We start from the raw sequence: 21,201 nt of genomic DNA, 5'->3' as shown, positions 1-21,201 counted from the left end.
GTGCAGTATGATTGTGCCTGTGAATAGCCACTGCACTCCAGTCTGAGCAACATAGCAAGACCCCATCTTTTAAAAGGAGAAAAAAAGTATGGATATTTTCCCTAGGAAAAAAAGCACAATCACACACACTTGGAATAAAGTCTTGGGGGTCCATTATGCGGTTGTTCATGGGTCCAACATAAAATATTCCTGATTTAGGGTGTGTCATGACTACAGTCCCTAAGTGATGAGCAACCCGAGGCCCATATGCCACTTAGAGCCCAGTATTTGATATGACCAGCTTTCTAATTTCCTTAGTAGTAGTAGCAATAATTGATGTGGATCTTTCATAACAAAAATAACATATGCTTGTTGTAAAGATTTTTATTTTCAAAAATGCAACATTTTCTGTATAATCCTCAAATATTATAATTATAATCTTCAAACATTGTTAACAGAAAAATATCTCCATGTGTATTTATAGATATAGGTATTTTTAAACAGAAATCAGATCATACTATATGGTAACTTGATTCTGTTGCTAGATCATATATATTGGTTTACCAGAGTTTAATCATTCTGTTAGCATGGACATTTATTTTGGTTTTGATTTTATAACTATTAACGATAAAGCAATGAATATCTTTCATCACATCTCTGGTCATGTATATAAATACATATAGGCTAAAGATTCTGAAGTAGAATAAATTAAAGGATATAAACATAAATTGTGAAAGACATTGAAATTGTACTTCCAAATGGAATAAACTAATCTACGATCTTTCTATTACTTACAGAAACTTTTTATATTTTCTGTAGTAAAATGTACAAATTCTTTTAAGTTTTTGGTTCTTATCATGTATAGAAATAAGATTCAAAGGTTCTAAATGAATTCACTGATACCTCCTTCTAGTATGTTATGACTTAGATTTTATATCGAAATCTAAATGTTATTAAACAGAAAAGAACTTAGAAGTAGGCCCTAGACCATAAAGGAATTTGTATATGACATAGCATTTGTAAATGATACACAAATTCAGCTTTCTGTGAGGGGGAAAGCTGAATTATCAGGTAAAGATGTGGGAACAACTGGGTAGCTGCTGCTACCACCAAAATAAATTCCATATGGTTGAAAGAATAAAATGTGAAAAACAAAGCCATAAAAGTTTTAGAAGAAAACATGGGAGAATATTTTTTGGTAATAGAAAAAAAGAATGGCCTGAAAGCATAGAAAAATATTCTCAAATAGAAATGAAAATTACATTTTAATGAGATAGCATTTTATATCTATTAGACTGGAAAATATAAAAACAGTTTGATAATGCTATACTGGTGAGGATGTGGGAGAACATAGTATGCTATCAAGCTTTTCATCTTTGTTAGGATGACTGTAACTTGTACCACTTATCTGGAAGGCAGCTTGGTTTTCTCTGCCAAAATGTAAAATGTGGCCGGTGTGGTGGCTCACACCTGTAATCCCAGCACTTTGGAAGACCAAGGTGGGTGGATCACCTGAGGTCAGGATTGGAGACCAGCCTGGCCAACATGGTGATACCCCATATCTACTAAAATACAAAACTTAGCTAGGTGTGGTGGTGTGCACCTGTAATCCCAGCTACTTAGGAGGCTGAGGTAGAAGAATGGCTTGACCCCAGGAGGCAGAGGTTGCAGTAAGCCGAGATTGCACCATTGCACTCCAGCCTGGATGACAAGAGTGAAACTCCATCTCAAAAAAAAAAAAAAAAAAAAAAAGTAAAATGTATTTACTCTTTTAATCAAGCAATTTTACTTATAGAAGCTAAACCTACAGATGTACACTACATGGAAGAAGGGATCAGACACAAAGAGATGTATTTCAATTTGTAAGGAATAGCAAAGGCTTGGGAATAACCTATATGCCCATTGAAAAGCAAAGAGTTAAAAAAATTATTCTACATATAAGCAACAAAATACTACACAGCCTTTCAAAAGAACTAGGCTCATCTAAAGCATCTGATAATAGAAATAAAATAGATATTATGAAATTTTAAAAATCAACATATTAGATGAGTAATATCCTTTGGAAAAGGATATTTAAGTGTGTGTGTCTGAAAAGATACACAAAAAATAACTAGGTTTCTCAACACTGTAAACTGAATGATACATATCATCCCCTCTCCTCTTTATCTGTACCTAGTTGACTGCTTGATTCTGCTGCTAATCATTCTAATTTATAATTTATTTTAATATTTTTATGTAACTCCCCCTCATTTATTTTCTTCTTAAGACTCTTCTTGCTTATTTTTGAATGGCATTCATCCAAATGAATTTTTTAATTATTTTATCAAATTCCCAAAAGTATTCTATTGGACAGTTGATTATAATTACACTGGATTGGTCGGGTGTTGTGGCTCACGCCTGCAATCCCAGCAGTTTGGGAGGCCAAGGAAGGAGGATTGCTTGAGGTCAGGAGTTTGAGAGTAATCTGAGCAACATAGTGAGACCCCTCTCTACAAAACTTTTTTTAAAAATTAGGTGGGCATGGTGTTGTAAACCTGTAGTCCCAGCTACTTGGGAAGCTTTGGCAGTAGAGTAGCTTGAGCATAGGAGGTTGAGGCTGCAGTGAGCTGTGATTGCACTACTGCATTCCAGCCTGGTGACCCTGTCTCAAAAAAAAAAAAAAAAAAAGAATTATACAGATATATATCTTCCTTGTACCTTGTTTGAATCTTGGTATTTAATTTAAAAGTATATCTTTTTTTTATTTCAAACATTGTTATTTCTTTTCTATTTTATTTTTTTTTTAAGATGGGGTTTCACCATGTTGGTCAGACTGATCTTGAACTCCCGACCTCAGGTGATCCGCCCAACTTGGCCTCCAAAGTGCTTGGATTACAGGCGTGAGCCACCGCGCCCGGCCTGTTATTTCTCATAAGTCTGTCATGAGTCTAGAATTTTTTTTATAGAAGGGATCCTGCTGTGTTGCCCAGGCTAGCATGCAGTGGCTATTCATAGACACAATCATAGTCCAATATAAATCATAACATTTTTAAAGTAAGTCTTTTAACTTTTGTTTATATTTTACATTATTTATTTATTTATTTTTTAAATACAGATGGGATCTTGCCATATTGCCCAGGTTGATCTTGATCTTGCATTCTGGGGCTCAAACAATCCTCCTGCCTCAGCCTCCTGAGGTGCTCGGATTACAGGCATAAGCCACCATGCCCAGCCAGTTTTATAAATCTATTTTAGTGTTTATTTTTAGCTACTTAAGTTTTTGCGGCTACTGTAAGCAGGATTTTTATATTATATTTTCAAATTGGTTGTGATAATACATGAGAAAGCTCTTGATTTTTGTATGTTAATTTTTTAAATTATTATTGTTATTTTTGAGACAGGGTCTCACTCTGTTGCCTAGGCTGTAGTGCAGTGGTATGATCATGGCTCATATCAGCCAAAACCTCCTGGCCTCAAACAATGCTCCCACTTCAGCCTTTAGAGTAGCTGGACTACAGGTGCATTCCAAAATGTTTGGCTAATTTTTTTTAACGTTTACAAAGAAAGGGTTTCCCCATGTTGCCCAGACTGGTATTGAACTCCTGGGCTGAAGTGATCTGTCCACTTCAGCCCCCAAAGTGTTGGAATTACAGGCATAAGCAACTGTGCCCAGCCCCTCGTATGTTAATTTTGTAACTAGTTATCTTAATTTATCTTTTATTGCTTCTAAAAGTTTTTCAGTTGATTCTTTGGAGTTTTCACATTATTTGCAAACAAATGACAATCCTGAGTTATTTATAGTTAATTTCTTAATTTCTACTTCATATCTAATTGCACTGGCTAACATTTCTATTGTTCCCATGTGATGGCGAGTGTTCTTGCCTTGTACTTGACTTCAATAGGAATAATTACAATGTTATGTTATAAAGGAAGTTGCTGCTTTTAGTATAACGTGTGTATATATATATATATATATATATACATATTTAAATTATTCTGAATTCTAATTTTTATTGGGAATGATGCTGATTTTACAGAATCCTTCTCAGCATCAGTTGAGATCCTTATACTGTTTTCCTCCTTTGACTTATTAATATAATCAGGCATATGAAAAAACTTTCTATTATTGAACAATTGCCATACTATATACATGAAATAATTTCTCTTAATTTTGGCATATCATTTGTAATGTAGTGCTGGGTTCCATTTGTTATTATTTTGATTTTTACGTTATATCCAAAAGGAATTTAACCTATATATGTCCCTTTTGTGTGCTTTTTATCGGTTGTATTTTAAAACCAGCCTTTCAGCTTATCCAAAACAGAGGGATTACTGATGAAAATGCCTCGAGGGCAACCACCTGAAATGGCCTTAATGCAAAAAATAAAAATAAAGAAAGAAAGAAAAAGAAAAGAAGAAGAAGAAAAAAGCTAATAACACCGTGATTTGTCTACCTTTGTGGAAATTTACAACACTATACTTGCTATACCTTCTTTCTGATGTAAATCCACAAGCTATTGCAGCCATTAATTAAGGATATTGCTCTTCTTTCCAGTAAATACATAAACTTTCTTTCAGAGGCAGAGGCAGATGTTCAGTGAAAGTTTTTGTTCTTCCCAACCTACCTTTCCCACCTCCCTGATAGAGGAACCGGAACAATTAAAAGTGCCGGGAGAATTGAGAAAAGGGCTCCCATCATTCACTTCTGTCTCCAATCCAAGGAACCTGGCCTGTTATTCACTTTCACCACTCAACCCTGCTGCTGCTCTTCAGTTTTTGTTGTTTTCCTCAACTTGACTTTCCTCATCTTTGCTGCATTCATCAAAGCCCAGTGTAAATTCCCCTCTTCCATAAACTGAGGAATCCAGCCCATTTTACATAGCGGACTTTCTCTTATCTGCTACCTACTCAAAGTTTGGCCATACGCTTTAGCTATCATTGTTCTCAAATTCTTTCAAGAGTGCTAGTCCTGGTTAGCTTTTTGAGGGCAGGGACTTATCTTAAAATTCTGCTGTGCATTTTCCGTTGTGTTTAGCCCTGTGAGTAATCACATTCAATACATACTTGCAAGGCATATTTGACTGAAGATATCTATCACAATTATTCATTTAGTAAATGATATAATGAAGACTCAAGTGCTCGCCAAAGATAAATCATTACTATTAATTTCCTCATTCATCATACATGTATGGCAGCCTCAGGGGCTAGGGAACCCAGGATTGCAGCTTTGACTTTCTTGGGGAAGTTAAATAAGCCTCAGTTCTCTCCACTTTGGAACCAGCTATGAAATTCAGATTTACCTAGGGCTCAACATTAAGGGTCTCAGACTAAATTTACCTCAGGTCCCCTTTCCAGAGTGGACCAGCTTACCTTATACCTCTGAGAATAAACCAAAACTTTCAAAACTCAAATCACAGGATACTATTTGCTCATGAATTCAGCAAGGCTCTCTTATTAACTATTGAAACTCAAATCTTTCAGCTTGCAGCAAGAAGGGGTATAGCTGCCTGGATATACCTTGGCCAAGTTTCAGTGCATGCAGAAAAATGGGAAGTTGTCGACTATGTTAAACCTTTTCCTTAAATTTTCAAACTTCGGGATTATTTTAGTCTCATAGAGAAAATAGCAAGGCAAGTATTTACAAACTTTTTTTTCAAAAACATAAGAATTCAAGTTTTCCCTAGGGCCTTTAGCGTTGTGCTGTCACCACACCTTTGAAGATCGCTTTACAACCGTGGGAAAACTCACCCGGCTTCTTTTCGTTGACTCCGCCATTTCTAAGTTGCTATACTGCTGCAGGGAGCTGGCAAAGCCGTGCTCTTCCTCTCCCCCCTTCTCCTCATCTTTTCAAAGGCCAAAGCGCCCGGTGAGAATATAGAAACAAGGCTGCGAGGCAGGGAAGAGTAAGGGAGGAGCCAGCACTTATGCACTTTTCATTGTCCCCTTCACTCCCCGGGTCATAAAGTTCTGTTTCTGAAGTTAGAAGTGTGGGGACCGTTGGCTGCATTTTCAACTTGGCCTAAAAGTTGGAGTTCACACTGCAGGCTCGAGGAACTTTGCCGCTCAGTCACCAACCTGAGCGTCTGGCTAGTCCGAAGAACGCTAAAACCCAGGCCCAAGGCAGCGGTTGTCATGGCAACCGGGGCGCTGGTCTCCCCGGCGACCTCGTCCGTAGGGAGGAGGCGGAGCTGGAGGCCAGGCGGGCCAATGAGATCCAGGGAAGCTCGGGGTCGGAGATCTGCGGTCCTCCCAGAGCCGGGGAAGGGTTGAGTGACAGGACCGGGGGGCGGAGCCGGCGCGGCTGCCCGAGGTGGAGCCGGAGTGGTGCCAGTAGCTCCGGCGGCCGCGCTGAGGCGAGGGTGACACGCTATGCTCACGGCCCCCAGAGACCGTGGTGCTGGCGAGCCGCGCTCTGTAGCTCCCCAGTCCTCCTCGGCAGCGCTCAGAGTCGCCTGCAGGAGTTGAGCCGCCCGCACCAGAAGGTTTTGGCAAAGCTCTTAGAGGGGCGTCGAGCACAGTAGGGCGGCGGGGGTGCGTTGAGCGCTCAGGGGTCAGGCAGTCGGCAGGGATTGCCGCTGGAGGGGCGTTTCCGAGGCGAGGAGGAGGAGGAGGAGATGCTGCTCCTCTTCTCCCCCTCCCCAGGCTCCTTCTCCAGCTCCTTCAGCCCACGCCCGCAGCCGCTTGGGGGAGAAGAGGTGGTGGCTCTCGGCGCCGGCGGCGGCTGCCGGCGGCCCGCCCCAACGCCGTGTCCCCGCAGCCCTCGCCCGGCGCTCCAGTAGCAGGACCCGGTCTCGGGACCAGCGGGTAAGGACTAGAGCCGCCCTGGGCTCTGCGCTGCATGTACAGAAGTGCAAAACAAAGTACACTGCGCTCGCTCTCTTCCTCCTCTCTCTCTGCTTTCGCTCCAGTCCCTAAACCTAGCTCCTCGTTGCCCTGGTAGAAGGAACTTTTCTTTGGTTGTGGTGGTGGGGTGTTTTTGAACGTTAGAGTGGGGGTGGGGTGACTGGAGTGGGGAAGAATGAGATGAAACTCCATGGCGAATTAGGGAGATCCATCTCCTCCGCAGAAAAAAGCCGGATTCTCCGGAATGAAACCCACAGGGGGAGTAAGAGATTGTGGGGTAATAGGGAGTGACATTGCGCCGTCGTGCTTGCACAGCTCCGCTCTGTGCGTGCTTAAGGGAAGGACTCCCGGAGTCTGTTTCTAATTTCTGCAAATGATTGTGGAGATGGTGTGGTTAGAGGCCGCCCAGAAGAATGTGTATGTGTAAGGGCTTGAGAAAGGGGTGGGATGGCGGTGGAGCGGAGGAAGAGGGGGCAGAGAGAGAGACACTATCTGATGCAAGCTCTTTTACTGCTTTTCTTCTCCTTACTCAAGTTAACACTCTTACCTCCCCCCCATCCCCCCGCCTCCTAGCCCCACCGCTTTGCTCATTACATGATACTGTAAGAGCAGACAGCTGGGAAGCTACAGTTAAACCAAAGTCAAGAAAATTCTTGCAAAGTTTAATTTCCTTGTGTTGTGAATATAATGGAGAGGGGAGGGGGGAGAAATATTATTAAGAGATTTATAGCAATACAGTTTTCTTTGGCCCTACACGCATTTGATCGACACCACGGCACTTCCAACTAATCTGTTCGACAGCCTTGTGTCATTTTCATTTAATTGCATCTTTGAAACAACAAACGCGGTGACTTCATAGGGAGCTGCCTGGAGCTGAGCTTACCTCTGAGAAAATGGGGCAATCGGGTTTGTTTTCAAGGCAGGACCTAAACAAAATGTAGGACACCTCATCTGTGGGATGAAGGGCGCTGATAACTAATTAGCAAGATTTTAAAATTTATATCTAGAAAGTTTACTAAAGGTTGGGGAAAAAAAGTAAAAGTGTCTGTATTATGAAACAAGCTTTGGTATTTTCCCAAAGTGATGACTGTGTTGGCAGGGTCCAGGTGAAAACTTGCTTCATGCTCATTGGCTGCTTGGAGTGCTGCTAAGATACAAATTATTTTTCGTTTTAATATCACTGGGAGCATTTTTTAGTAAAGGCATATATATATTGATTTAGTAAATTTATACAGAGGCACACTGACTGATGTCCGTTCTTGTTTATACTTTTTTCCTAACATTGTGTTCTACTTGATGTTCTAGAGGCTTTGTGGGAGTATATGTGGGGAGAGGATGAAAACTAGAACTAAAAATAGAAAAATATTTGAGGTTAGTTGTTAAGGAGTGATTTCATAGTGTTTCTCACTTTTACAGTTAGAGAATTACAGCTTGCTTTACCATTATGTAGGTTTATCTTTGAATTTACATTTGTCCCACCATTTTTACTTGCATGTAAAGCCTACTTGTATCTTGAAGGATGATTACAGCATCCAAAAATGTAAATGGTTTTTCATGTCACAAGTAACACATACGCACACCATTAAAAAAAGTGTCAATTTAAAGGTCAGATTTTAATATTATGATAGGGGTCATGTTATAAAACTTACATTACCTTTTTTTGGTTGTTTTTGAGGACTACCTCCTAAATACAGTATGTGAATGTGAGTATTAGCTACTTATTTGTATTCGAATAGATAATATAGATGATAGGTGTTCCTCTTTAAATTAATGAAATTTATGTATTCTTTATTGAGAAAAACAGGTGTTGATTTTTTCTGTCTTTAATACGTTAAGTATTGGATGGGAAAGTAAAGTAGTTTCACCCATATCAACTGAGTGTATATTTTTCCAGCTCATCTTAGTGCCCAGCCCCAAATATACTGAAGAGAAGGTCTGTAAGGGATAAACTATGACTCCTCTTTTTTTTCTCTTCACCCTTTTCTTTTGACACTCCATAATTTTTTAATAAACCCCAAAACATTTTTATGTATAATTAAATTATAATTAACATCATTTGAAATGAAAAAGAAACACAACCATACTCCAAGCCAGTGCATTTAGTAGTTATTTCTGTCAACATATTCTTGTTTTGGAATATGCTTTGGGAGAACTCTGTGGTTGGAAGTATTCTCCTATTGGCCTCTGATGCAACCAAGTGCAGTATGACTCATTTGAGTTAATGTCACTTTACAAGGTAGGGGCCTGAGAAAGGAGAAAAGATAATGGGTCTCAGGATGGAAGAATCAGTACTGATGGGAAGGATGAGGATCTTTGGGCCTGGATTTCCTTTTTTTTTTTTTTCCCTGAAAAACTTTTAACTTGAAAATCTAAATGGTTCAAACAACTCAGGAACTAAATTTTTTAAAGATAACTTTTAAGATAGGGTCTGGTTCTGTTGCCCAGACTGGAATGAAGTAGGTTGATCATGGCTCACTGCTGCCTCAACTTCCCAGGCTCACACAATCCTCCCACCTCAGCCCCCAAAGTGGCTGATACCACAGGTGTGCATCACTACACCCAGCTAATTTTGTTTATTTTTTAAAATAGAGACAAGGTCTCACTGTGTTGACCAAGGCTGAAAGACAGCTTTTAATGAGTACATTAATGTAGGATTTTTAATGGCTTAAAAGTCCTTTTAAAGGACTTTTCAACTTTTAAAGTTGAAAGTTTCATACTAGCTGTAAATGTCCCCTCAGAACTCTGTAAACTGCTTTGGGAGGTGGAGATCTAATAATCCTTTGAGTGTGGGGAGAAAATGAAAACACCTTTAAGACCTTTATTTTCGTTTAGTTTGAGGCACTTTGAATAAGCACCCTGCTCTATCTTGCCCAACCCTGTTCCCAAGAATGTGTGACTGTCACTAATAGTAAGGCAGTAGGTGGGCAATTGCGTAATTTCTTAGGATAAAAAGATAGCAATTCCTCAATAATCTTGTATAGAGGCTGGTGTATATTTAAACCATAAACTTCACATGTTTTTTCCAGAGTTGTCTATCAAATGCATAGGAAATACAGGAACAGGGTCTGGTTCAAGTACTTATTTAGATGTGTTTGCCTTATCCTGTGCTCTGCCATTAAATCCTGCTTTTTCAATTTTTTTTTTTTAATTTGTTTTTACACTGGAAAAGTACGAAAATTTTCAGAAACCAACTTTCTCAAAATCCTGCAATAGTATAGAGTGTGGAGGACTCTGCTGTCTGAATCCTAGCGACTGTATTTAAGTTTGTTTTTAATAATTTAATAATATATACCTCTCAAGGTTTGTTTTTTTGTTTTGTTTTGTTTTTTGAGATGGAGTCTTGCTGTGTTGCCCAAGCTGGAGTACAGTGGCACAATCTCAGCTCACTGCACCCTTCCCCGACTCCAGGTTCAAGCAATTCTCCTGCCTCAGCCTCACTAGTAGCTGGGATTACAGGTGTGCACTACCTTGCCCAACTAATTTTTGTATTTTTAGTGGAGACGCGGTTTTGCCATGTTTGCCAGGCTGGTCTCGAACTCCTGACCTCAAGTGATCTGCCCTCCTCAGCCTCCCAAAGTGCTGGGATTACAGGCGTGAGCAACGTGCCTGCTCCCTCTTAAGGTATTTTGAGGATGAAATTAATATGTACAAACGTGGTTTAAGTGCAAACTGACACTCAATGTTTAGTTTGCTTCCTTCCTTGCAAATTTTCTTTGAAAAATTAAATAATCACGAAAACCTATGACTACTCAAATCATTCTTGAATGTGTAACTTGAATCTGGCTGGTCAAAAGGCCCTCTTTACCTACTAGCCAATAAATGTCTTTGGTTGCATACTTCATCTATGCTTAATAAGCGGTTTTATTTTTTTTTTTTTCTAGTTTAGTGCTATTCAACTCTGTCTGTACCTTAGTATCACCTGGACAGCTTTTTAAAGTTTTTAAATGTCTTTTTAAGAGACAGAATCTCACTCTGTTACCCAGGATGGAGTATAGTGGTGTGATCATAGCTCACTGCAACCTTAAATTGCTGGGCTCAAGTGATCCCTCCACGTCAGAGTCCTAAATAACTGATACTGCAGGCGTGTACTACCCAGCTAATTTTTTATTTTTTGTAGAGATGATGGTATTCTTATATTGTCCAGCCTGGTCTCAAACTCCTTGGCCTCAAGCAATTCTCCCTCCTTGGCCTCCCAAGGCATGAGGATTACAGGTGTGAGCCACTGCACCTGGGCTGGATAGCTTTTAATAATCTCCATGCACTGGCTTCATCTCAGACTTATTAAACCAGAATCTTTGCGGATGAGATCCAGGCACCCATATTTTGAGAAACTCCTTAAGAAATTATAGTCAACTTTGGAAACAATGTTCTAGACTCTACTAGAATTGAGTGTAGAAAATTTGGTTCCCACAAATGCAGCAACATTTTTTGTGTTGGATTGTATTTCATATTTACATATTTCTTCTATATAAATCTTAAGAATTAAAAACACAAAAATGTCTCAGAAGCATCTATGTACATGTGTATCTACGGGACTTTTTACTATTTGGATGAGAATTTAAGGTACAAATATTTCCCTCCAATTCCCTAGAGCTGTACTGTCAAATTTAGTTTCCCTGGCAATATGTGGGTATTTAAATTTATATTTTAATTAATTAAAATTAGATGCAATTTAAAATTCTGCTTCTTATAGCTAGCCATATTTTAAGTGCTCAGAAGCCACTTGCAGCTAGTAGCTACTGTAGCAAACAGCTCAGATATAGAACATTTCCTCATCACAGAAAGTTCTATACTGCTTAGAGATTTTGAAATTTGTGTGTTTCTTATCTGAAATGGCATATATATAATTACTATGTCATTTTCTTCAGATTTATCATTTAAAAATATAATGCGTTATTTTTTTAGAGTTACATTTTTAAAAGTTAGGAGAAATACCACATTTTTTATACATTTTTTATTTCCTCAGTCTTTTGTACCTAGTTATAAGGTTTTCCTTTTCAAAGTTAACTGAGAAGAGGAAATTTAGTGGCCTTGTTTTTATTACTTGTATCACTATGCTCTAAACCTAACTAATGGCTTGATTGCCCTTGTATACTGTAAAAAATTTCAGGTCTGGAAATGTGATGTCCCAAAACGCTGAAAATAGAAATAGTCATCATTTCAACGCAAGTGTTAGGATTTGATTAAGTTTTCCTTTTCGATAAAGATCTTTTTTCTTTTGCATACAGAATTTCTAAGTTATCAAGTGATGTGATTGAGCTTTTCAACAGAAAACTGTTTTATTGGTTTTCACATGAGCATACAGGTGTGAGAGAAATTTAAATTTTTTCCTATAAGGGGAAGGCATCTCCTTGAAAAAATTAGATTCCTAAAGAATTCCCAATGTTTGGACACTAAGACTATGTCATCAAACTTAATGGTATTTACCAGTTGGTAACTACTGATGCATAGCCTAGAAGAAACTGCTATACCCACTCCTTACACAGCTAAAAAAGATGTTTCTTAATCAAAGTTTTATTGGTTCAATATGTTCTAAGTAGAAATAGGAACAATAACTAATTTCAATTAAAAATATTCCTTCTTGGTAGATGTTATATTTCTTTTTACATAACCACAATTTTTTTTCACCTACTCTGATGTGGTAGATTTCTGTACAGCAGAACATTGTGAGTTATATTGTTGAATGGATGCCTGATGGAAAGTTTTGTGTACTATACCATTTTTATGTTTTATTGCTTCCCCACTTAGTTGTAACAGAGTCTGTGAAACAAAAATGAAACATTCTTGTTGAACTTAAATGTTAGAATGATTATATAACCTTAGATTGTGATAAAAATATTCAAAGTTGTGTTCTGTTTTGTCTTTTGAGGAAAGGTTTAGCCAGAGAACTTTAAAAAATTCTTTTAGTACTGTTTAAATATTTTTGCTTCTTCTAAAAAAGTATAATTTTAAAAATAAACATTTAAACTACTTAGGGGATGATTATTTTAGGTCTCAGTATAGTTAAATATTTCTTCTGGAACATATAATGTAGTTCAGTTTTTGAAGCGAAAATAATTAGTAATTTAGAACAGGAGTTTCCTTTTTTAATAATAGGTAAATTCCCTTGTCTGTGTGTTTTATGTTTCTGACTTTAGCTGAGATGTAATTTCATGGAATTATTTGGATACCATATTGATTAAATTCATTCTGTTCTAATTTTATTTGTTGCTGGTTTCTCTGCCTCGTTCAAGAAATGAACTTAAAGCAATGTGTAACATATCTGCATTTCTAGCACTGTATGAACATTTACCAAGACTGAAATGTATTTTTGTAGCTGTACTTCATGAAAGCTTGGACAGTTGTTTAAAAACAAACAAAACCTAAAAATTGAAAAATTACTACAATAATAGAAACTTTAGTTTGGGAACATTCCATTATCAAATCTACACCAGATAAAACTATTGTAGCTATACCATTCACTTGAGTTCCACTGGAGCTTAAATTCTGACATTGCCTTAAGGAGTATGGAAATTAAAAACAGGATGTGTGTTATTACATAGTACACAGAGATACTGTAACTTCAGTTGAAATTCAAGGTAACATATTCCTCTATGTTCATAGGTTGTGGCATATAATTCTTAGAGTTCCAGTGAAAATTTAGAATATATTATTCTCTAATATTAAAACTTTAATGGAAATTTCTTTCAATTTTGAAACTAAAGAAAATATTTTAATGTGGTTACATAATATTATCACACTCATTGTGGGACTGAAGACCAAATCAAGCTCTGTTTTTAAGGTAAGATTTTATCTGAATCTTTTTCAGGTTTATGTTAGTACAACAAATCTTCTAATTTCAAAGGGATTTTAAGATTGTATTGAGATACTAAGATGCAATTGGAAAAATGAATAATACTGTTCTTCCACCTGCAGCAATACCAAAGAATCACTGTCTATGAGCCATAATGTTCTAGTATTTTTCTAGATGAATCTGTAATGATAAATCTGGGCTTATTTAACTTTTGTATACCTTGTTCCCTTTTTAATTCTTCCTCATTCATTAATTCCTATTCTTTGCTAGACACTCTACAAGACGCTGATGACGCATAGAGAAGCCACATTTCCAAGACAGGCAACTTAGTGGAATAGTCTGAGGCCACATAGCTTTAATCATTCAAGTTCATGCTGAATAAATCCATCTATTGGCAGGATGTATTACACAGAATAGCTGTGAAGATAAGATTAAATAACATGTAAACTGCCTTGTAAAACTCAAATATGTGAGTAGAAAGGTACTCAATATATATAAACGTGGTTTGTTTTTAGATGTTGCTGTGCATGGTGTTGCCCTCATCTCCCGTTTGATTTAGAGAGACAGTATGGTATAGTATGGTATTTAAAGCACAGACTAGGAGTCAGAATGCCTAGGTTTTGATTTCTGACTCCATGATTTACAAGCTCTGTGACCTTGCCCAAGTTACTTAACCTTGCTGTCCCTTATTTTCCTCATCTTCAAAATAAGGATAATAACCAAGCATACTTTATGGGGTTTTTGTGAGAACCAAATGAGTTAATACATGTAAAGCACTTAGAATAGTGCTTAATACATATTATTGTGTTTAATATTCGCTGTTATTATTTTTGGTATACTTATATTTGATTTATAACAGTTTGTTTATGTGTGTGTTTTTTTTTTTGTTTTTTGTTTATGTTTTTGTTTTTGTTTTTGTTTTGAGAAGAAGCCTTGCTCTGTCGCCAAGCTGGAGTGCAGTGGCGTAATCTCGGCTCACTGCAACTTCCACCTCCCGGATTCAAGCGATTCTTCTGCCTCAGCCTCCTGAGTAGCTGGGACTACAGGCACATATAACAGTTTTGTTTTTGTTTTTTTTTTTAACAGTGGGTACAGGTAATATATGAACTTAAATATGGTTTTTTGTTTCAAAGTTTATAGCCCTGCTTTTTTCCTTGGGCCATGTGCTCCTTCCACTCATCACTTGGGCTTGGTATATGTGATGTGTGTCTGATTTTTACACATTTACTAGAACTTGTGAAATGAATGTTATCCTTTTCAAACTGCTGTAATTATTTCTCTGATTTTTTTTTTTTTTTTTTTTTTTTTTTTTTTTTGAGACAAGGTCTCTGTAACCCAGGCTGGAGTGTAGTGGCCTGATCACAGGTCACTGCAGCACCTCAACCTCCCATGCTCAAGTGATCCTCCTGTTTCAGCTCCCCAAAGTGCTGAAATTAAGGCATCTGCTGCCACACACATCTGGCTAAAATTATTTGTATTTATTTGTAAATGGGGCCTCCTTATGTTGCCCAGGCTGGTCTCAAACTCCTGGACTCAAGCGATCCTCCTGCCTTAGCCTCTCAAGTTGTTAGTATTACAGGATGAGCTGTCATGCCCGGCCTCAAACTACTCATGTTTAGAACACTGTATTTCCTGTTTTGGAATCACTTTGAGGCCATATGATGTATTGTTTTACATATCCTTTATCTTTTGAGAGTAGGTTTGATATAATTAATTAATACATGTTTTCATGTTTTTGAAAGGTGATTGATAAGTAATTTGGGGCCAGGTGCGGTGGCTCAAGCCTGTAATCCCAGCACTTTGGGAGGCCAAGGCGGGCAGATCATGAGGTCAAGAGATCGAGACCATCCTGGCCAACATGGTGAAACCCCATTTCTACTAAAAACACAAAAATTAGCTGGGCGTGGTGGCGTGCGCCTGTAGTCCCAGCTACTTGGGAGGCTAAGGCAGGAGAATTGCTGGAACCTGGGAGGCGGAGGTTGCAGTGAGCCGAGATTGTGCCACTGCATTCCGGCCTGGCGCCTGGCCACAAAGTGAAACTCTGTCTCAAAAAAAAAAAAAAGATAAGTAATTTGAACTAAAATGAAAAATGGAACATAAAGTAAAAGGAGTATAAAGTAAAAGGAATATTTTAAAAATATCTAAACATAATTTAAAAAGGATTCCAGAAATATTTTTGATAACATTGTCTTTGAGAACAAATGTACTTTACGCTTCTGAAGCGTCTATTTAGAAAGGTGACACTGTCAGATATATAAATTACAGTTTGTTAAAATGTATATGTTCATAGTCTCACACAGAATTATTACTTAATATTTGTAAATCTTACATTGCTATGCTTCTGAGACTAAGTACTGTGTAGTATAACCTAAAATTATTTGGAAAGTGTTTGTGGCCACATTTCCCAGCTGATATTGGGCATGCTTTTAGTAGTTTTTCTGTTAAAAATTATTTGGCATTGGCCAGGAGTGGTGGCTCATGCCTGTAATTCCAGCACTTTGGGAGGCTGAGGCAGGCAGGTCACTTGAGTTCTGGAGTTTGAGACCAGCCTGGCCAATATGGCAAAACCCCGTCTCTACTAAAACTACAAAAAATTAGCTGGGCATGGTGGCGGGTGCCTGTAATCCTAGTTACTCGGGAGGCTGAGGCAGGTGAATCGCTTGAACTCAAGTGGTGGAGGTTGCAGCTAGCCAAGAGAGTGCCACTGCAGTCCAGCCCCGGCGACAGAGCAAGACTCCATCTCAAAAAAAAAAAAAAAAAATTGGTATTTCTCATAGAACTTTTAATATGGTCTAATGTACATTATGAATCCCCAAGGTATGATATGATTTTTCATTTATCTTATTAACTACAGAATGCATAACATCTCTTAGCATCTCTTACATCCAGTTCCCTTTTTAACTGTATAAAATGGGTCATTACATATATATGTATTTTACATGTCATTTTGTCTTCACAGCTATTCTCTGCAATATATCCTGCCAATAAATTGATTTATTCAGCATGAACTCAGATAATTAGCATCACACGGATGATGCTAATAAAGTACCTTGACCTAGTAGATATTTAAGAAACTGGATTTACTCTTCAGTGAGGCTAGTTCATGGGCATTAAGATCATTTGGCACTTTTATGCTTTGCATTGTTTAACATTTAGTTATTTGTAGTAATACAATTAATTTATATAATTAAAAAATCAGTATTTGACCCACCATTGAAATACTAAATTGAGTTGTTAACCTTTTAACAAGACAAAATTAATGTCTGTTTATACTAATTCTTAAGTGTTTAGCTTTTGTGAAAACTGAATCCAGGTAGTGTTATGACTTGTTTACTCATGTTGAGGCCTAAATTAGGAAGCACAGTGTAATATAAAGAGCACACATATAGGGCCGGGCGCGGTGGCTCACGCCTGTAATCCCAGCACTTTGGGAGGCCGGGGCGGGTGGATCACGAGGTCAAGAGATCGAGACCATCCTGGTCAACATGGTGAAACCTCGTCTCTACTAAAACTACAAAAAAAAAAAAATTAGCTGGGCATGGTGGCGCGTGCCTGTAATCCCAGCTACTCAGGAGGCTGAGGCAGGAGAATTGCCTGAACCCAGGAGGCGGAGGTTGCAGTGAGCCGAGATCGCGCCATTGCACTCCAGCCTGGGTAACAAGAGCGAAACTCCGTCTCAAAAAAAAAAAAAGCACACATTTTGAATTTGGGTAGTTTTTGGTTTGACTTTTAGCTCTTTTAATAATTAGAGGGACTTTGGATAAATAATTTAACCTCTCTGTGTCTGATCTGTAAAATGAAAATAATAATCTATATCTCATAAGCTTTTGTAAGCTTTACTCCTGAATTATATGCATATAAAATGATTGGGCACGGTCTACTGATTCTGTTTACATGAATTCTTTACCTTTACTTCCCGCTTCAGCTATGATACTGAGAGAAATAGCAGCCTAATCCGATTAATAATGCTGAGATAAAAGCGGTTTATCTCTTTATCACCAAGATTTTAGCCTCTTTAGTTTGCATTGGTTTGATTAGGTCACTGCTATTGCTTTGGTTACCAGATTATTTTATATGTAAGATCTTTTTAGGCAGAGTAGCTATTTATAAGCTACTTTAAGACTAAAATGGTTGACTTTTAAAGGAAACAAAATAGGTAAATCTACCATGTCCCCTTCAATATGTGAAAAATACAGAAACTGGTAAGAAAAAAACCCACAATATTGTTTGACTGTTTTAAAAATAGCAACCATAAGAAATGTTTTATAAATACATTTAATTTTTTGTTGAATGTCCTTTTGTTTCTCATGTAAACCAATTATATTACTGTAACATGTTTGACCACTCTATATTCAGAATTGCTTTCCGTATTTTGAGAAATATTGAATAATAAAAGTGGTTCCTATCAAAAAACTTAAAATCCAGCTTAAAAAAACACACAGAAAAGATAGGAAACCCTTATATATTGTAAAATATTGAATAGGTGCAATGAAGGTTTTAAGAAAGTGTGATTTGATTTAATCAGGATTCGCTTGGGGAGTAGAATGTGAGCTGAGCCTTGAAGACATTAAATGTCTATGGATAAGCATGGTATGTCATGGAGCAAAACAAAAGATATGAGTAAGTGAATTCACGAGGGAAGTGTTTAAAAAGAAATGCTGAAGATGGCATGTGAAAGTGAGAATAGGAGGAGGACAGAGAATGTTATGTTAAAGAAAATGCATTAGGAGAGATGAGAGTAAAGGGCCAATAATTCCAGATGCCACAGGGAGCCAAAGAGAGAAGGCTAAAGAAAAGTATAACAGTGCAATCAGTTGAGTATTGCAGAGATAAAAAGGAGATTGAAATGAAGGATAGTATTTGGTGGCAAAATAGATGAGAGCTGGTTGATCTGATCTATGAGGGTCCATAAGGTCAGAACATTTTTCCTTTTTAAGATTAAAGGAGGTGACAATGAATCTTGCCCAGGTGTGAGCCAAGCTAGTCACAAACCATGATTCAATGGAGTTTTCTTAATTATTCCCTAATAAACAGCAGCCAACATTGAAAAAAAAAAAAAAAGATTAAAGAAGGTGAAAGAACAGATTGATTCTATGAGATTAAGAGATTTAAAATGGCAGAAAGAGCGAGAAAGAATTGTCTCCTTTTATGAGGATTGTCTGGATGGGAAAGAATGAGTCCTAAGTAAAGATATTAGTTTTAGTCAGGGGGAACAACTTTTTCCTGTAAGATTGAAGGGAAGCCTACAAAGATAGATGTGGACCTATTGATGAATATAAATAAAAATAAGATTTTATAAGATAATTTACACTTAATGATAGTATCTTCAGAAAGTGCTGTCATAGGAGGCAAGATTATCTCCAGGTATTATTTAGGTTAAAGGAGATATAGGTAAAGGTTAGGAATTACTACTGTTGGGAAAGTAATAAGAGGTTGATAAAGGATTTATAGAGGCTTTGTGAGTTTGAAGTTGAATAATTTGAACAGTGATGGCCTCAGTCCACATTTGCAGAAAATGAAGAGTAAAGTGAAGAAATTATTGTGGTCTATAATGGTCAAACAGAACATTGGGCTTATAGTAATGAGGAAGCACTACTGAGACTGAGAAAATTGGGTGAAATGAAGAGTGATTTTTTTTAGTACTTTCTAAATTTGCTCAGTTAGCCAACTATTGATTAAATTGAAGATATTTATCATTTTCCTCTATCTGCCATTTTTTTAAGAACAAGCCAACAAAAGATCTTGATGCTAAAACAAGTATATGATGTTTGTTTAATTGAATATGCTGTGTGGATTAGTTACTGCTTTGTTCACTTAATCTGAGGTTGGGGATTGTATTTAAAATGAGCCACCTACACTATACATTTAGAAAAACTTTAAATCAAAATCTCATTCTGTTTTTTAATATTCTGCTATAGTAGTTGGTTTTATATTTGCCTCTAGTGTGATTTTACTGTTTGTCTTTATGCTTATTTATTATGATAATGAATCACTAAGAGTCATAATTTAAAATTTATTGGAAATGCTTTCCACAAATTGCTTTGACTGCTTTTTATAGAAACAGAAATGAATTAATGAAATAATTAATGAAAATAACTCTCTATTCTCCTCTTACAAATTAGCCTTATACTTGGTAGATATCTATTCCTGAAAAGTTTCTAAATAAATCACATCTTTCCATCTTAAATTCAGATAAATGTTTTATTTGCTATACCATCAGCTGCAATGAAATTCAATAAATATGTTTAGTATTTTACCCACTAAGGACTTGATTTTTTTCTTAATTCTTGAAATAACATTATGAAACTCCTTGACTCTACAGATACCTAGTTGATTGCTTGAAGTCACCTAGTTGCTTGTTAAATAACAGCAAAACTCCGTGTAGACCTCTAAAAGTAGTGGCTTGGCCAGCCACATCATCTGAAGAATTGTCATTGCCTTGATTAATAACTGTCCATATTGGTGGCTAGTACATTTTCTGCTGCTTTTTATATTACCAAATATTTCTTAGAAAAATAACTCAAGAGGAAGTAATGTTATTCCAGCTGATAAATTAATCCTGGAGCACTTAGCATTCTTTTAAATTCATTAAACCTCTTTATCATATAAAATAAGACTTAAAAATCTTATTCTGTCTTAAGATAAAAAACAATTTTATGTGCTATACACAGCAAAATTCATGTTTAAGATTTCTTTAAAACTGTTAGTCTTTAAAAAAAAATTATTTAAATACCCATACTACCCTAATGAGGGCTATTATAAAAATTTTTATATCTCCATCTACATTTTACAATCTTTTTATACTACATGAAGATATTTTAAAAGATCTCTATGATGTCTGTAAATAAGATTCTATGCCATTATAATCTGTAGATTAAGCCAATAATTTATATACAATCTTATATGTATATGTTTATATCATCTTTCACATCATCTGAATGGACACTGAAAATGATTCCAATGATAAGGTAATATTTGGATATTGTGTGCTAGGCACTCTTTTAAGAAATTGACACATAGTATATTATTTATCTTTATAGTCCTGTTGAGGTACATGCAATCCTGTGAAGTAAATGCTATTATTCTTATTTTACAGATGAGAAAACAGGCTTAGAGAGGCTTAATGAGTGGCAGTGGAGCACACACTTGAATCCAAGTGTGTCCTACTCCAGTTAATTATCATAACTATAACTTCTCATATCAATAGCATCTTTTAACATGAGCAATCTCAAGGTGGGACAAAAAAATCGACTCAATTTCCATAGAAAATATGAAAGAGACCTTGATGGTCTAATATGGCATCTAAATTTATGAGGTTTTTAATGAAGTTTTTTTTTGTTTGTTTTTGTTTTTGTTTTTTAAGACAGGGTTTCACCATGTTGGTCAGGCTGGTCTTGAACTCCCGACCTCAGTTGATCCAAAGTGCTTGGATTACAGGCGTAAGCCACCACACCCGGCCCTTTAATGAACTTTTAAAACAGTTCTTGTAATGATATATTTTCATTTTAGCTTTTTTTTTTTTTTTTCAAGGTCTTCCTTTACTAACTTGTTGCTTTTGGTCTTCACAGTGCTGAGTTCCTATAAAACTACTGAGTAAAGCAAAGATA

At 36.8% G+C, this 21,201-nt stretch overlaps 1 protein-coding gene across 9 annotated transcripts in view; it reads left to right on the top strand.

Moving 5' to 3' along the window:
* Positions 1–6,281: 6,281 nt before the first annotated feature.
* PTPN13 (protein tyrosine phosphatase non-receptor type 13) overlaps positions 6,282–21,201 on the top strand; it is a 208,489-nt gene continuing 193,569 nt past the window's right edge. For 6 of the 9 annotated variants that reach the window (XM_032239696.1, XM_032239694.1, XM_032239692.1 and 3 more), the window contains exon 1: positions 6,288–6,762. The gene's annotated coding sequence lies outside the window, so the exon portion shown is untranslated. Of the gene's footprint in view, positions 6,763–21,201 lie in introns of all 9 variants that reach the window. The other 3 variants (XM_032239688.1, XM_032239695.1, XM_032239689.1) reach the window with 1 other exon arrangement.

The sequence above is a fragment of the Sapajus apella genome, unplaced genomic scaffold (assembly GCF_009761245.1).
Source record: "Sapajus apella isolate SASKATOON/1434 unplaced genomic scaffold, GSC_monkey_1.0 scaffold45, whole genome shotgun sequence".
Classification (NCBI taxonomy): domain Eukaryota; kingdom Metazoa; phylum Chordata; class Mammalia; order Primates; family Cebidae; genus Sapajus; species Sapajus apella.
This window is presented reverse-complemented; position numbering and strand designations above follow the sequence as displayed.